At 43.1% G+C, this 14,272-nt stretch overlaps 1 non-coding gene and 1 pseudogene across 1 annotated transcript; both read left to right on the forward strand.

Annotated features, from left to right (window-relative positions):
* The first annotated feature begins 5,666 nt into the window (after positions 1 to 5,666).
* LOC148665196 (5S ribosomal RNA) lies at positions 5,667 to 5,785 on the forward strand. The gene has a single exon (XR_015938479.1). It is a non-coding gene; the product is annotated as a 5S ribosomal RNA (ribosomal RNA).
* A 537-nt stretch (positions 5,786 to 6,322) lies between these two features.
* On the forward strand, positions 6,323 to 6,431 carry LOC148665197 (5S ribosomal RNA; annotated as a pseudogene).
* Positions 6,432 to 14,272: the final 7,841 nt, after the last annotated feature.

A 14,272-nucleotide genomic window follows, 5' to 3' on the forward strand; every position in this document is an offset into this window, starting at 1 on the left:
CCCGGGCATGAACCAGCAGATCGTCCAGATACAGCACACACTGGTTCTGCGGGACAGATGCCAGCACCCTCTCCATCAGCCTCTCGAACGTCGCCGGGGCATTGCACAGGCCAAAAGGCATGACAGTAAACTGCCAGAGGCCCTGGCCGATAGAAAAGGCCGTCTTCGGGCGAGCATCGGGAGCAAGCGGTACCTGCCAGTAGCCGCAGCGGAGGTCCAGGGAGCTGAACCAGGTCGACCCGGTGATGTAGTCTAGGGCGTCATCTATCCTTGGCAGGGGGTACGAATCTTTCCAGGTGACCTCGTTCAGCTTGTGGTAGTTGACGCAGAACCTCCACGAGCCGTCTTTTTTTTTTACCAGTACAGCTGGCGCCGACCACGGGCTCGCGGAGGGCTCAATCACCCCCGCTGCGGCCATCTCCCGGATCTTTTCCTCGGCGGCGGTCCGCTTGGCGTGAACCATGCGTCCCGGTGGGATGCGGATGGGCCGAGCGTCGCCGGTGTTGATCTTATGTTGGACCAGGGCAGTGCGGGTGCAGTCCCCATCTCTCGCCGCAAAGAGATCCTTGTTCTGGGTGAGTAGCTCCTGGAGCCGCTGCAGCTGCTCTTGATCGAGGCCCTCGCAGCTCCGCTGGTAGAGATCCTCAACGGCGCGCCTCGCTTCCACGCAACCTTCGGCCCCCGCCGCCGCCGCTTTGTCTGGCCCCCCGGCTGACTCGGGAGCAGGATCTGGCACGCTCGCTCCCCGGCTCACAGGCCTGGTCTGCCCCGGCGACTGCCGCCGCCGCCGCCGCCACTGCCTCTTTTTCTCCCGGCTCCGGCAAGCCCGCGTCCCTCGGCCTTCGCCGGGCCTGCCCTCCACCAGGTGCAGTCGCTCCCCCTGCCACACCAACTCCTGCCGGCTCAAGTCCAAACTGGCCCCCACTCGCTGCAGTACGTCCAGCTCCAGAATGCAGTCCTCCTGGATGGGTGCGAGGTAGCAGGGGTGGCGCACCGTCGCTCCACCTAGACGGAAGGCAAGCACCTGTTTCCCCCGGACTGCAGCGAGCTGTCCCGTCACAGTCCTTAGCCGCAGGCTGGAGGCCTCCCATCCTGGGGGGTTGGTGCCCTCGGTGTCGGGGAGGACGCCCGGACGGAGTAGGGTTACCGATGAACCGGTGTCGAGTAGGGCCAGGCAGGGTTGGTGCTCGATTTTGCAGTGGAGGTACAGGCCCCGGCTACAGTCGACTCGCCCCACGGTGGCGTGAGGGGCACCGGTCTTAACATCGCTCTCCGGAGCAGGGGTTGAGGTGTTCGAGGGGCGGCCTTCCCCACGCTGAGCCGCCCCGTTCCCGTTTCCCGACACCGATCGAGGAGTGCGAGGTTTGGGTGCCCGGCAGAACCGGGCTCGGTGTCCCCTCTTCCCGCAGCGGTTGCAAATCAGCGTGCGGGGCTGTTCCGCGGGGGTCGCTGCCCGGGCTGGCTCCTCTTCCCCCTCGCTGGATCCCTCCGTCGCCGTCTCGGTCAGCCGGCAGGGCGCACTGCGTCTGCTGGCACTTCCAGTCACCTCGAACACGGCCTCAGCCCATGTAGCAAGGGCCAAGGCCTGCTCCAGCGATGTTGGCGCGGCCAGCTGCACGTGGCGCCGCAGCTCCTCGGGTGAGAGGGCCTTGAGAAAAGCCTGGAGAGCCATCTCCCATGTTGGGGAAATCCCTATTCCTTCACTGCCATCCAAAATTGTGGCATACACCAAATGTATATATATAGTCTATATAAATTGCTACAATTTTCCATTTAGCATATTTACAAGTTTCAATTAAATATTTTAATTCGGTCTGCTAGTTCTACACCAGATTATTCACAGTTTATACAGCCAGGCAGGTAGCCTGCACAACACATAAACACGGCCCCTTGGCCACCGCATCAAGGGGTCCTGAATAATAATAACCCACCAGACGATGCCTATCTCCATGCTCCTGCACCAGCACAACGGCTCACAACCCATTTCTTTCACTTACAGACAGATTACATACAGATGATCCGTCTGAGGGAATCCAGTCCAGGGCCAGTGTCTGCAAGAAAGCTTGTCTCAAAACATCAAAAACGGTTTCTGCTGCAGGGGTCAAGGCAATTTTGTCTTTAGACTGCACTACCCCCCTTAAACCAATACGTCACTAGACAAGCTCGTTCTGAGAAGGCATTCACCCTGGCTTTATCATGTAGTTGGTTTTATACTCCTTTTTTTCCTCTTTAGATCCAATACTTGGAGTAGCCCGGCCTTATGGATTCCCTCATTAGGTAAAACAATCACAATATCACATAACTCTATTGAGTTAGTTTACATAAATGCTATTTCATGCAGTAATTCCTTATAAAATGCTGCAGTCTGGGCCTAAAATAGGTCTGGGGTGTCCCCCACCCACATCAGTAGTTGAAACTGTACATCTTTTCCCAAGCAGACTGTGACAGCTTATATTTGCTTTAAACACAACCCTTGCACCCCTTCTCCTGTAGCCTTCTGTTACCCGTTAGAAAACTTTATATCACATCTTTATGCTGTTTTAGTCTAAAAACAGGACAGCTGTGCTCCTGTGTCCCCCAGTTACTGCACACTGTAAGATTATTTCACTTTTATTGAAATCCTGAGATAAATTCAGGAAGGCTACAGAGGGGTTTACTAGATTAAAACTGTTAGTTCACGCACGGCTCTTGTTTCAGCTTCTGACATGTTCTTTAATTGTGAAATCAAGCCTCTTTCTTTCAATTTCTCCCAAAAACACCTTTTTTTTAGTAACTGCACACCAGCTTATTAGTAGTTTTGTCTTTGGGGTTTTATATCTCGGTATAACATTAAAGTCGCACAATAATTTGGACAAACTGGCGGCACCCTTTTCTCCTCTTTGGGAGTCTTTTTACCTCCCATTTGCAGCGCTCGCACTTCTGCATGCATGCTTCGCGAGTTATTAAATCAAATCTGTCTCCGCTGTCCGTAATATCAGGAAAGCATAGTTGTACATTCTTGGCAACATCATCACTAATTCCCACCCTTCTCCTAGATTCTCTCTTAAGGCGTTCTATTTCTTCTTTTGCTGTTTCTTTTTCTGCATATATAACTTCGTTTCGTTCAGCCATTGCTTTTAGCTTTTCCATCAGAGATTTTTGCGTCTCATCTATGATATTCTGTTGAATTCTCAAATATTCCTCTAAATATTGTTTATTTTTATCCAAATGTTCATACACTTTTCTACATTCCTGTTCAGCCTATATTCCGTCTGACATATTTCTTTTAAGTTTCACTTTGGATTAATCAAACTTTTTTTTTTCTTCACACCAAACCATTTACATGTCTCCCACGCGCCCCGCGGAACCCCCCAGTCGAGACAAACTGACGAACTATCACAATTCGGGAACACGGACCAGGTTCCAAATCCTGGCTTTAAACACACAGTTGAATCGAGTTACCATTTTCGGCTCTTCTGCGAGTACAGTTCTAGTTACTACCTTCAGCCGTACTGCAGTCGTGTACCAGGATGCAACACCTGGATTGTTTCGCACGGGCAGGGCAAGACGCTATTCCTTTTTTTCTACCCCACCTTCACAATACAGGCATCTAAAATCACATACACCATTAACTCATTTTTCTGTTGTACTTGCTTCAGCACCACAGCAACATGGAGAGGACAAGGGACTTTTTAGAAAAGAGGAGTCCTTACCTCTTTTTAGAAGCGGCCGCCTAACTTTTCCTCTCCATGTCCGTGTGGTTTAATTTAGATGGATACTTCTTCATCATTTGGGTCACGTATCCGCCAATCTGCCTCCTCCTTTTTAGAGGACGTTGTAAACCTTTAGGAACAATATAATCTAGCAACAAGGTTATGTCACTGTAATTAGGCTTAAGACAATCAAGAACAAGGCTTGCCTTTCTTCGAAATTCTTTACGGTCATCAGGCAATTTAGGAAAAGACTTAACTAATGCAAATAATTCACTAGGAGACCAATGTCAATGTACATATGCTGGAGTTCCTTTTGGACCTGTAAAAGTGCACATTAGCATTTCACGAACAAGTGAAAAGGCTTTGGCTCCGGACCGCTTTCTAGTTTCTGTGGAGACTTTTTCTTTTTAGAAGGCATGGCCATGACTTTAGCTGCAGCTTGCTGTTCTTTAGTTTCAAGACTAGTCTTTTTTGAAGCTTCCCATTATTTCTGTGATTCCTCTTTCCATTACATAAGTTTTCCAATTCACTTTCTTTCCTTTCTTCTCCTTCTCTTCTAAGTTTCCCCTTCTTCAGGAAACTTCTTTTTCCTAATTCAACTTTCCTCTGTCCATTCTGATTCACTTACAAAGATCCTTCATAGTTATGGGCCCCTAATTATCATATATAAATTATGTGCAAGTTCCCTTACACCTATTACCCTAGCTTTACAGTTCATGAACATAAAACATTTTTTTTACTCTAACCCAGGCTATAATTGTTTCTCTGAATTTGTCGTACATGTACTTTTGCTGGACTGCTCGGTCCCATTTTCATCTTTGAATTTTAATTTCCCATTTTTACCGATCGGTGCCTTACTTAGAACCTTATCACATCAACTACTCCGCAGAGCAAAAACCACACGTCTGTGTTAAGATAAGTTCTTTATATGAGTCCCAGACTCATCAAACTCGCGTGAGAACACCCCTGTGGCTCGCTTCTCAAACTATTAATTTTTATGGATCACTTACTGGCGTCAGACAGCTGCCAATTCTCCAGACGCGTCTCTGGAAGGATAAACAATTTATCCTCCGAGGTTCGTCCAATTTTGCTAAAATTGTCAGGGTCCGGATGGAGTTTCAGCAGCCGTTCACGTTCAGGTTTCTGATCCCGGACGAGCCCCCAAATTGTCATGGAACTATCAAGGAAGCCACAAGAGAGAGTTCTCACCTGAGTAAGGTCTTTATTTCAATATTGCAAGCCCTGCTGCCACTTCGCAAAGTGCAACCAGAGACTCAATTTGTTACAAGCAATACAGGGTTTTTAAAAGACGTTGCGCTGTAAAAAAGCTCAGCGCTTTGTCCCTTCTAAAAGTTCCCCTTTCCCTAAGAGAAAACAGATTACATCAAAAAGCGAGAGAAGAAGCACTAAATTTGTTATTCAAAGCTAATCAGTTACTTTCAGCTAATTCTAACGACCCAGACAGCATATATTGTTTTGGTACATTGTCTTCTAAAGTAACCTAAACAGTGTACTTTGTTGATGCACTGTTTTCTAAAATTCTGCACGTACTGTAGCACAGCATTTACATCCTTGAAATATATTATATTAAAGCACCAATATATTTCTTGCAAAGCTCTCTACATTTTAAGAAACAATTTACTTATTAGATTTCCACTTCAAGACTTGTTCGGCTGGCGTTCGGGGAGTCGCATTTTTCAGAATTGTATTGAGATCGTTTTCCACCGAGCTCAGATGTCAAAGCACAGCAGCAGCTCTCCACAGCGATCCTCTATAGCACCCTTTCTCCCGCAGCTCCGTCCTCATTGGAAGGAAGCAAGAGTGAAAGGCTGAAGTGAAATAGAGCGGGGACGAAGGCAGTGAAGAGAGAGAACGTGGGAAGAAGAGAAAAACGCAAGGGAAAAAAAGCAGCGTCATAAAAGAGGTGACGGAGCTGTCCTCTCAATAAGAAGGGTGCAGGCGAGCCTTGCTCTTGCTTACGGCCACACCCCCTTGAGCACGCCTGATCTCGTCTGATCTCTGAAGTTAAACAGGGATGGGCCTGGTTAGTACTTGGATGGAAGACCGCCTGGGAATACCAGGTGCTGTAAGCTTCCAAGCGCAGGAGGCGCCCTATCCCCGCTCGCTCGCTCATTCCCCTGTTCACACTTGCAGTGCGGCTTGTCTCTCTGTTCATTTGTCAGCTTTGGCGAGACACGGGTGCTTGTGTATTAGCGTAAGCTTTTTTTTTTCTGATCAGGAACAGTTTTACAAGTCCGCAAAGGATCGAGGAAAGGTTTATCGCCAGGTGAAAAGAGACACAGCGCTTCGGCTGTGGAGACTTGTTCGGCTGGCGTTCGGAGAGTCGCGTTTTTCAGAATTGTATTGAGATCGTTTTCCACAGAGCTCAGATGTCAAAGCACAGCAGCAGCTCTCCACAGCGATCCTCTATAGCGCCCTTTCTCCCGCAGCTCCGTCCTCATTGGAAGGAAGCAAGAGTGAAAGGCTGAAGTGAAATTGAGCGGGGACGAAGGCAGTGAAGAGAGAGAACGTGGGAAGAAGAGAAAAACGCAAGGGAAAAAAAGTAGCGTCGTAAAAGAGGTGACGGAGCTGTCCTCTCAATAAGAAGGGTGCCAGCGAGCCTTGCTCTCGCTTACGGCCACACCCCCTTGAGCACGCCTGATCTTGGAAGCTAAACAGGGATGGGCCTGGTTAGTACTTGGATGGGAGACCGCCCGGGAATACCAGGTGCTGTAAGCTTCTAAGCGCAGGAGGCGCTCTATCCCCGCTTGCTCGCTCATTCCCCTGTTCACACGTGCAGTGCGGCTTGTCTGTCTGTTTATTTGTCAGCTTTGGCGAGACACGGGTGCTTGTGTATTAGCGTGAGCGTTTTTTATTCTGATCATGAACAGTTTTACAAGTCCGCAAAGGATCGAGGAAAGGTTTATCGCCAGCTGAAAAGAGGCACAGCGCTTTGGCTGTGGAGACTTGTTCGGCTGGCGTTCGGGGAGTCGCGTTTTTCAGAATTGTATTGAGATCGTTTTCCACAGAGCTCAGATGTCAAAGCACAGCAGCAGCTCTCCACAGCGATCCTCTATAGCGCCCTTTCTCCCGCAGCTCCGTCCTCATTGGAAGGAAGCTAGAGTGAAAGGCTGAAGTGAAATACAGATGCAGCCATTCAAAATGAGCATTAAAAACCCGCGGTTCAGTAACCCACCCGCAGGGCACCGTGGTAAGTGATTGGCTGGCCAAAATGACCGACAGGGGCACTCGTGGTGCATTGGTTGGTAGTGAAAAGATTTAATCATTTAATGTCTTTACTGTGCACGTTTCAATCTGCTTAGTTTTGAATATTTAAATGGAATTTTACCACTAAAGGGAAATTTTAGTAGCTGAGCATAAAAAGAAGAGGAGCATAACGCATCTGAAGGTCATAAACGATATTAATTTAGGAACATAAACATTACTGTATGTACATAAACTGTACTGTGTATGGCTGGTCTTGATAGTTTAAAGAAAAAATACACACCAGTCTTCCATTTCTCCCTAAGCATTTTAAGCATGAAAGTTTTATGAAACGGTACCCAAATATGTGATTGCTGTTTAGAATGAATTTTAATTTTTAAAAATTATTTAACACGAAAATTAAGCTGTTTACATCTTCCGCCTGAGAACAGTCACCCGTTGCTACCCAACACAGAAACACAGCCACTAACTAGCAAAGAGAGGACATTAGCTAGCCAATATGATAAAGAAATAAATGATTATTTTGTTTATTTCTTTTGCACATTTATTTGAACATTTCCATCATTTGTACAAGCACTTGGAAACTGTCCAATCCCTAGTTCATCAAGCATTTACCGGTCTGGCGCCGGTCTGTGTCTTCTAGGATATAATGCCAGCGAACTCTTGTTTTTATGTCCACTATAACTACGCTGGGCAAACGTTCCGAGGTCAAATTCTTCCAGCACGGGGGTACCTTTAAAGCGGAGACGACGGCACCGAAATTTTTTGGCGCGCCTTCTCTTTAAAACCCTGGCCAAATATGAAGACAGTACGTACAGTTATAATTCAAACGGAATTAAAAACTACACATCCCAGTTACCATGGTGGTGCTTGTGATCATTGCGTTTAACCAACGAAACAGGGCGAAAAATCAGTCACATGACTTTGGGGCAGAGTTTCGAAAGCTTAACCTATCAGCAACAAAGCGAAATTTACACGATAGGCTACCTCAAACTGTCAGTTACACAACTGTGTATGTCGCTTAAGCCACTCCTATTTGGCATTTTAGTTATGGAGGAGAGAAGACGCCCCCCCCCCCCTCTCTGGGTGTCTGATTTGCCGCCATCTTTAACTGTTCGGTGTCCGAATTGGAGTAGCTACACGTACGAAATAAAGTTAATCCCAACTGCAAAACATATATTTTTTTGGTAAGAGGGCGCAAAACATCAGTATTTACTGCTATTAATTACTGTACGATTTATAGTTGAAATCTGAGCCTAGATTTAAAGTTAGATATAAAGTTAAAATCTCGACAAAGCAATGTAGGAAATACAGAGAAAAGAAATCCTTTCTGACATCTAAAATCAGTTTCGATCAAGGTCTCTAAAACGAACAAGAAAAAGAGGATTTTCGGAGGGCAATTACGCTGTATTTATATAGGATAAGTGATTTATGAGCAATCTAATTTCTTGTTCGTTTAAAAGAGTGAAATGTCAGCTGCAAAAGATCGCACCAGAAACAGCACTCTCTCTGCCTGTCATAGACGTTCAGGAAAGGCTGAATGAAGTCATGTCAAGTACAATAATTCGGTGATCAATAATAACAGTTGTAGGACAGTATATAAGGAGGATAAGGATTTTGAAGTTGACTCAAAATCTGATAGGTAACCAGTGCAAGGACTTGAAAACAGGTGTAATGCATCCCTGATAGGATTCTTGCTGTCATATTCTGAACATATTGAAGACTGCTCAGTGTGGATTTAATTTCCCCAGTGAACAGGATGTGCATTTATTAATTCTAGAAAAAAAAGCCTTTCTTGATTTCTCTAGTTCTTAGTTTCTCTAGTTCCCTTTAAAATAAACTATTATTCCACAATGCAGAGTATTACATGGCCAGTATTTACACATGATATTTGTGATTTAAAGAAATTAACACAAGCAGCTTTTGGAGATTTAAGTGTTGGAGTAAGTTATTGCAGGATAAAAGACTAGAGATGTTGGTAAGAAGAAGATAATTTGGGGAAAGCTGAGGAATACACTTATAACAAGAACACTTCCTAATGGGGTTAGGCATACTTTTGATGAAGATGATGAAGTTAACAGACTATATGTTTACATAGATACTGAAATAAGGATTGTATTTTAGATTATGTGTAGTTGCTGGCATTGAACTGTGTGTTGGATGCACATGAATTGAAGGAATGGGCAAACATAGCTGATGCGGATCCACAGAGCCAGCATATTAAGATGTTTATAATTAGAGGCAATTTGTTTAAATAACTAGGTATGGATACTGATGTGCAAGAGAGGTGGAAAGGCTGTTTCCTTAAGCCAGCACTATAAGATATTTTATTCTCAGTGAGATGCTGCCATTTCATAGTGGGTTTCTAACACTGTGTATAGTTCCATCCACACAGTGCCTTTACTTCCATCCATTTCTAATCTCTTTATCCAGTACAGAGGATTTGGAGCCTATCCCAGTAAGCAACGGACACAAGGCAGAATACACCCTGGACATAGCGCCAGTCCATCACAGGACAGACAGACACAAACACACACACACCAGGGCCAGTTTTCCCATAAACCAATTAACTTACCAGTATGTTTTGGAGTGTGAGAGGGAGTCATATCACACATATGGAGAAAAACCATGTAACCCAGAGAGAACATGTAAACCCCACACACACAGGATGGCAGGAATTGAACCTAGGACCCCAGTGCTGCAAGACAGCAATGCTAACCACTTCGCCACCATTATAAATGGATGGATATCTTAGTTACAGTATCTTTCTAGTTCACAGGTTTGCATGCATAATTTAATTTTGAAAGCCACTGAGACATCAGGTACTACTGTTGTATTTATGAAAAAGAAACAAAACAAAAAACATACTAACAACTGTGCCATCCTACTCCTTAGTTAATACATTTTATTATTCATAAACAGTTAACATTGTTAGCAAAATATTTTGAATTATATTTAACCCTATGTTTTCTTTAGTTTTGTATTTAACTTATTATATGATAGTCAGACTTAATGTATATTTGAACAATGAAAATATATTTTTACAAGATGCGGGGGAAAGTGCAACAACTTATTACAGTGCTAAATTTAATATTATTGATTGCTAATAGTTTATGCTAACACCTAACTTTCTTAATTAGATGTATTTAAAACAGTGAACTAAGTGTAACATACTATTCAGAAATACAATCGAAAATAGTTTTGTGGTGTTTGGATGAAACGTTTCTAAAATGTATAACGTAACAAAATTAAAGACGATTAAAATCTGTAATCTTTCCACTTGTAATGTCATTAGACAGAACAACACATTTCTGGTTTGACTAAGGATGGTATCAAAAAGTAGTCTAAGTGGTGAGAAAGCTGTGCTTAATGATAATTAAGGGACTTAAAAGTAAAAAGAGATGCTTCATATTGCTTGATTGCTTGAAAAACTAAGTTATAAATGCAGATGTGATTGCTGCCATAAGTGCTCCAGGCAGCAGAATGTTTGTTCTGTACTGATGAGCTCCGTGCCTCCTCCCTCTCTGTAAAATCCTGGGTTCGGTAAAATGTTTCAGGCATTGATGTGAAGGACAGGAGAGCTTTCACTGGCCAATTAACATTAATATCATTATAATCATTATTATTAATTATGATATTAATTTAAGGGTCTTAATATCTAAACATATGTATCTGTATAGCAGGTAGTATCACTGTATTCCACTTTCTTTGTAAACACGGAAAAACAGATTCACAACGCAAAGCTGTATCGCTCTGTAAAAAAACCCGGTTTGTAATGAGCTGCTGAGCTAAGAATAGGAATGTTCCTGCTGGCAGAGGGGGTGGAAAGTGCCTGCGGTCATTTAATTAGTATTGCAATTCGCACTGATTCCCTTGCGAAGATATGGACTTAAGAATATTCGTGCCTGGTCAAAACATGGCATTAAGCACTTAAAATTAATATGGTTAATAATAGTAAACTGTAACATGCTGTAACAAGATCGGCTAAACTGCGAAGAAAATGCTTTCAGAGAAAATGTTTCAGGTGTGAAGAATATAGATCTCCAATGCAATTTCAACCAAACCTGTTCCCACACACCCTGCCCCCACTACCATTAGAATATACACAAAGCACTGAAATCTTTCGAGCTAATGATCAGGTGACCCGAGAGAGAGCAAGAGAAACACCAAGGGGAGCGGAACCAGGGAACTATTTACATGGAAAATGGGCGATCTCCCCAGACTGTCCGCCCGTTTCACTGTTACCTGGATACTTCTTTATTTAGAACTCACTAACACTGATTTTTAGTTTAGAAGGATTCAAGTAGGGTTTTAGATGAAAGGCAGCGACCTTAATCAAGACCAAATCTTAATCAAGACCAAATCATAATTGAACCCATTCAGAGCCTACATTACATTTTAGCGTTTCATTCTGAGCAGAAGACCCTCACACCTGAAGAAGGCTTGCGTTTTCTCTCTTCTCTTTTAAGCATGTGTACAATGTGTAATACAATTACAATGTGTTATTACAATGCTGTAATACAATTTGAATAGTGTGAGGGGGGGGGAGGTGTCTTTCGCTGGAAATCTCGCCTGCTTCTACTTTACGAGTACAACCCCCTCTTTGCTGGAGTGCTGGCTGTGACGAATTAAACCGGTTTCACAGGTGTTTTCAAAGTAGGAAGTACACTGTTTACTGGTAGCTGGTTCAAAACGCGAGTCAAATCGATATAAATGTTTATTTTGTAACGCATAGGTGACTATTCATTGTTATTAAAAAGACTTAAATTCGATCATGTTGTGATATTTAGAAATATAAATTTGTTTGGTGCGAGTGAGGTTTTATTTAATCTCTGACCAAGGGAAACGTTTAATTTTTTCAAAGAAATGTTTGTTAAAAAATAAAGTCATAGTTCCATGGGATTCAATCACAGACCATGTGACATGGGATTCAGGAAACTAACACACAGCGCCACCGGATTTGATAACACTATAAAAACGCTATAAAATAATGTGACTAGGCACAGAACAAGTTTACAGCACAGTACAATAATAAATGCTGACCATGACTTTAGAAGCATAAATTGCCTTACATTCAATTTAAACACAAGCTGTCTTTAGCCCTCTAAGCTGGTTCATAGAGAAATGTAGAGATCCAGGCTCAGAACACACAGCTTCATTAGCAAATACATATGCAGGACAACTAGAGAAGACGTTTTACAGAGGATGGATTTTTAGAAACATCCCATCAGTGACATCACTGAAGTCAACTCCAAGGTAACTGTCGTGTGGATAGTTTCACAAGAATCAGACAAAGGTTTAAGCATCGCTTGTTCTAGATAAAACTGCAACAAAAAACAACAACCCATAATGTACTTCTTTGCGACTCTGCTTGCCCAAATCATATATTCACAACGTGAAATTTAGAAAATAATATTACGTAACCAAAATCCGCAAAATGGAAACAGAACCTGTGTAATTGTTGACAGATGATGTACTCGTAACATTTTTACAAGAAGAACTACAACATTTAAAAAATGACTTGTATGTACTTGATATCTCTAATCAATCCACGGCGACATTGTGAAAAGCAGAGTCCAAGCACAAAACGAAACTAAAACGCATACCGTTTCGCGCTTCTTATTAATTGCTCAAAAGTAATTTGACCATATGAAATGCATAATATAAACCTAGAAACATATACGTGAGCAGTATTTACGCACTGTAGTATCGGTGTTAAGACATACCTCTCAAATACTGTAAATCAAGTTAAAAATATCTCAAGACCGATTCTGGTCATAATGAAACCATGTTTCGTGTATGTTTTCTTTAAAGTACCGAGACCAGCCATATACTGTATGTTTATGTTCCAAAATTAATATCCTTTATGGCCTTCACACGCGTTGCAGTATGCTCCTATTCTTTTTATGCTCAGCTACTAAGATTTCCCTTCAGTGGTAAAATTAGATATGAATATTCAATACTTAAACGGGCACAGTTAAGACATTAAATATACATATACATACTGTATACAGTACAGTTTTCATACGGTAATATGTTTATGTTCCTAAATAAATCTCTTTTATGAGCATGTGAAAGGCATGGTGAATCGATTCTCAAAAATTACTGTACTTTGCATGATTGGAAACAAATGCGTGATTGCGAAATGCTGTGGTGTTACTTTTACAAAGACGGTCAATGAAAAAAAGAATGTTGACCAGGGCAATACTTTGAGTTTACACTTACAGCTTGTCCAAGGTCATTCTTTATTAATACTATTAGTAATATCTTCGTTAAAGACTTTGATGGCGACAGCTCAAACATGAGAGGTTGAGCTTTATTAGCTCCACCTTGCGGAAATTCCGGATACTATATTTTGCTTGTCATATTATAGGAAAATTTACGGTAACTCGCGGTATTTACCGGTAGCTTGCGGTAGACTGCGTACAGCGTACTGGAAAATAATGCAGTATCGCTTGCGCATTTTGAATGGCTGCATCTGTAAATAGTTGTGTCAAAATGTGTCCAATAAAGAGTTATGATTGCATTTTATAATTGCAATGTGATATACCTTACAAAATAAAATACTATGTTTTGTGTTTAATGAGTCACTAGATACTATGTTTCACTCAACCATTCTGTCACTAAGCGTTTTTCAGGACCCTATGCAGATGATAAAATCTGTAAGGGAGTGCAACAAACACGAGTAAAAAAGACTAGGAGAACAGGGGGGGGTGTCGACGGTGCAATGGTGCTCAGGGGGGCGTGGCCAAGGCAAACAAGTCCAAAGGGGGTCCTTAAGAAAATCCATGGGTGAGCAAAAGTCCAGAGCCGGGTGATCCATCCATGACAAACAAGACAAGAGTTAAAATCCGGAGCGGGATCTGGCGAAGGGTTGGGGGAATAAAAAAGGGTAACGGGGCCAGCCCTGGACCCAGATGATCAAGACGCTGTTGTGAAACCTGTGCCATCGAGCACTCGCTGATAGGCAGGCTGCTGGGTATCTATCTTCCAAAGCTGAGCCTGGAATGTCATCTGGCTTTTAAAGGGAAGGGCTGGAACAGGATCAGGTGCAGGAAAATCAATACAAACAAGAAAGGGCTGGAGCGCCCTTAAGAGGAGGGGCTTACGATCGTGGCACATTTTGAGCCTGTGTTCTTTAATTGTGAATTGCCCTCTTTGTGAATTTTCTAGGTGTAGTTTAATTGTAACATTAAGAAAACACCTTAACTTCATAATATGTTGTAGTTCTGTGTTCCATATTTCAATTTAGTAATCTTTCAGATTGAACTGTAAAAGTGGAAGTAATTTAATTTTAGGCAGAATTCAGTTCCATTGATATGTCCTGTAGTGATGTGTTAACATGGCCCCAGGCC

The sequence above is a fragment of the Lepisosteus platostomus genome, chromosome 5, assembly GCF_059453375.1.
Source record: "Lepisosteus platostomus isolate fLepPlt1 chromosome 5, fLepPlt1.hap1, whole genome shotgun sequence".
NCBI classification, from domain to species: Eukaryota; Metazoa; Chordata; class Actinopteri; order Semionotiformes; family Lepisosteidae; genus Lepisosteus; species Lepisosteus platostomus.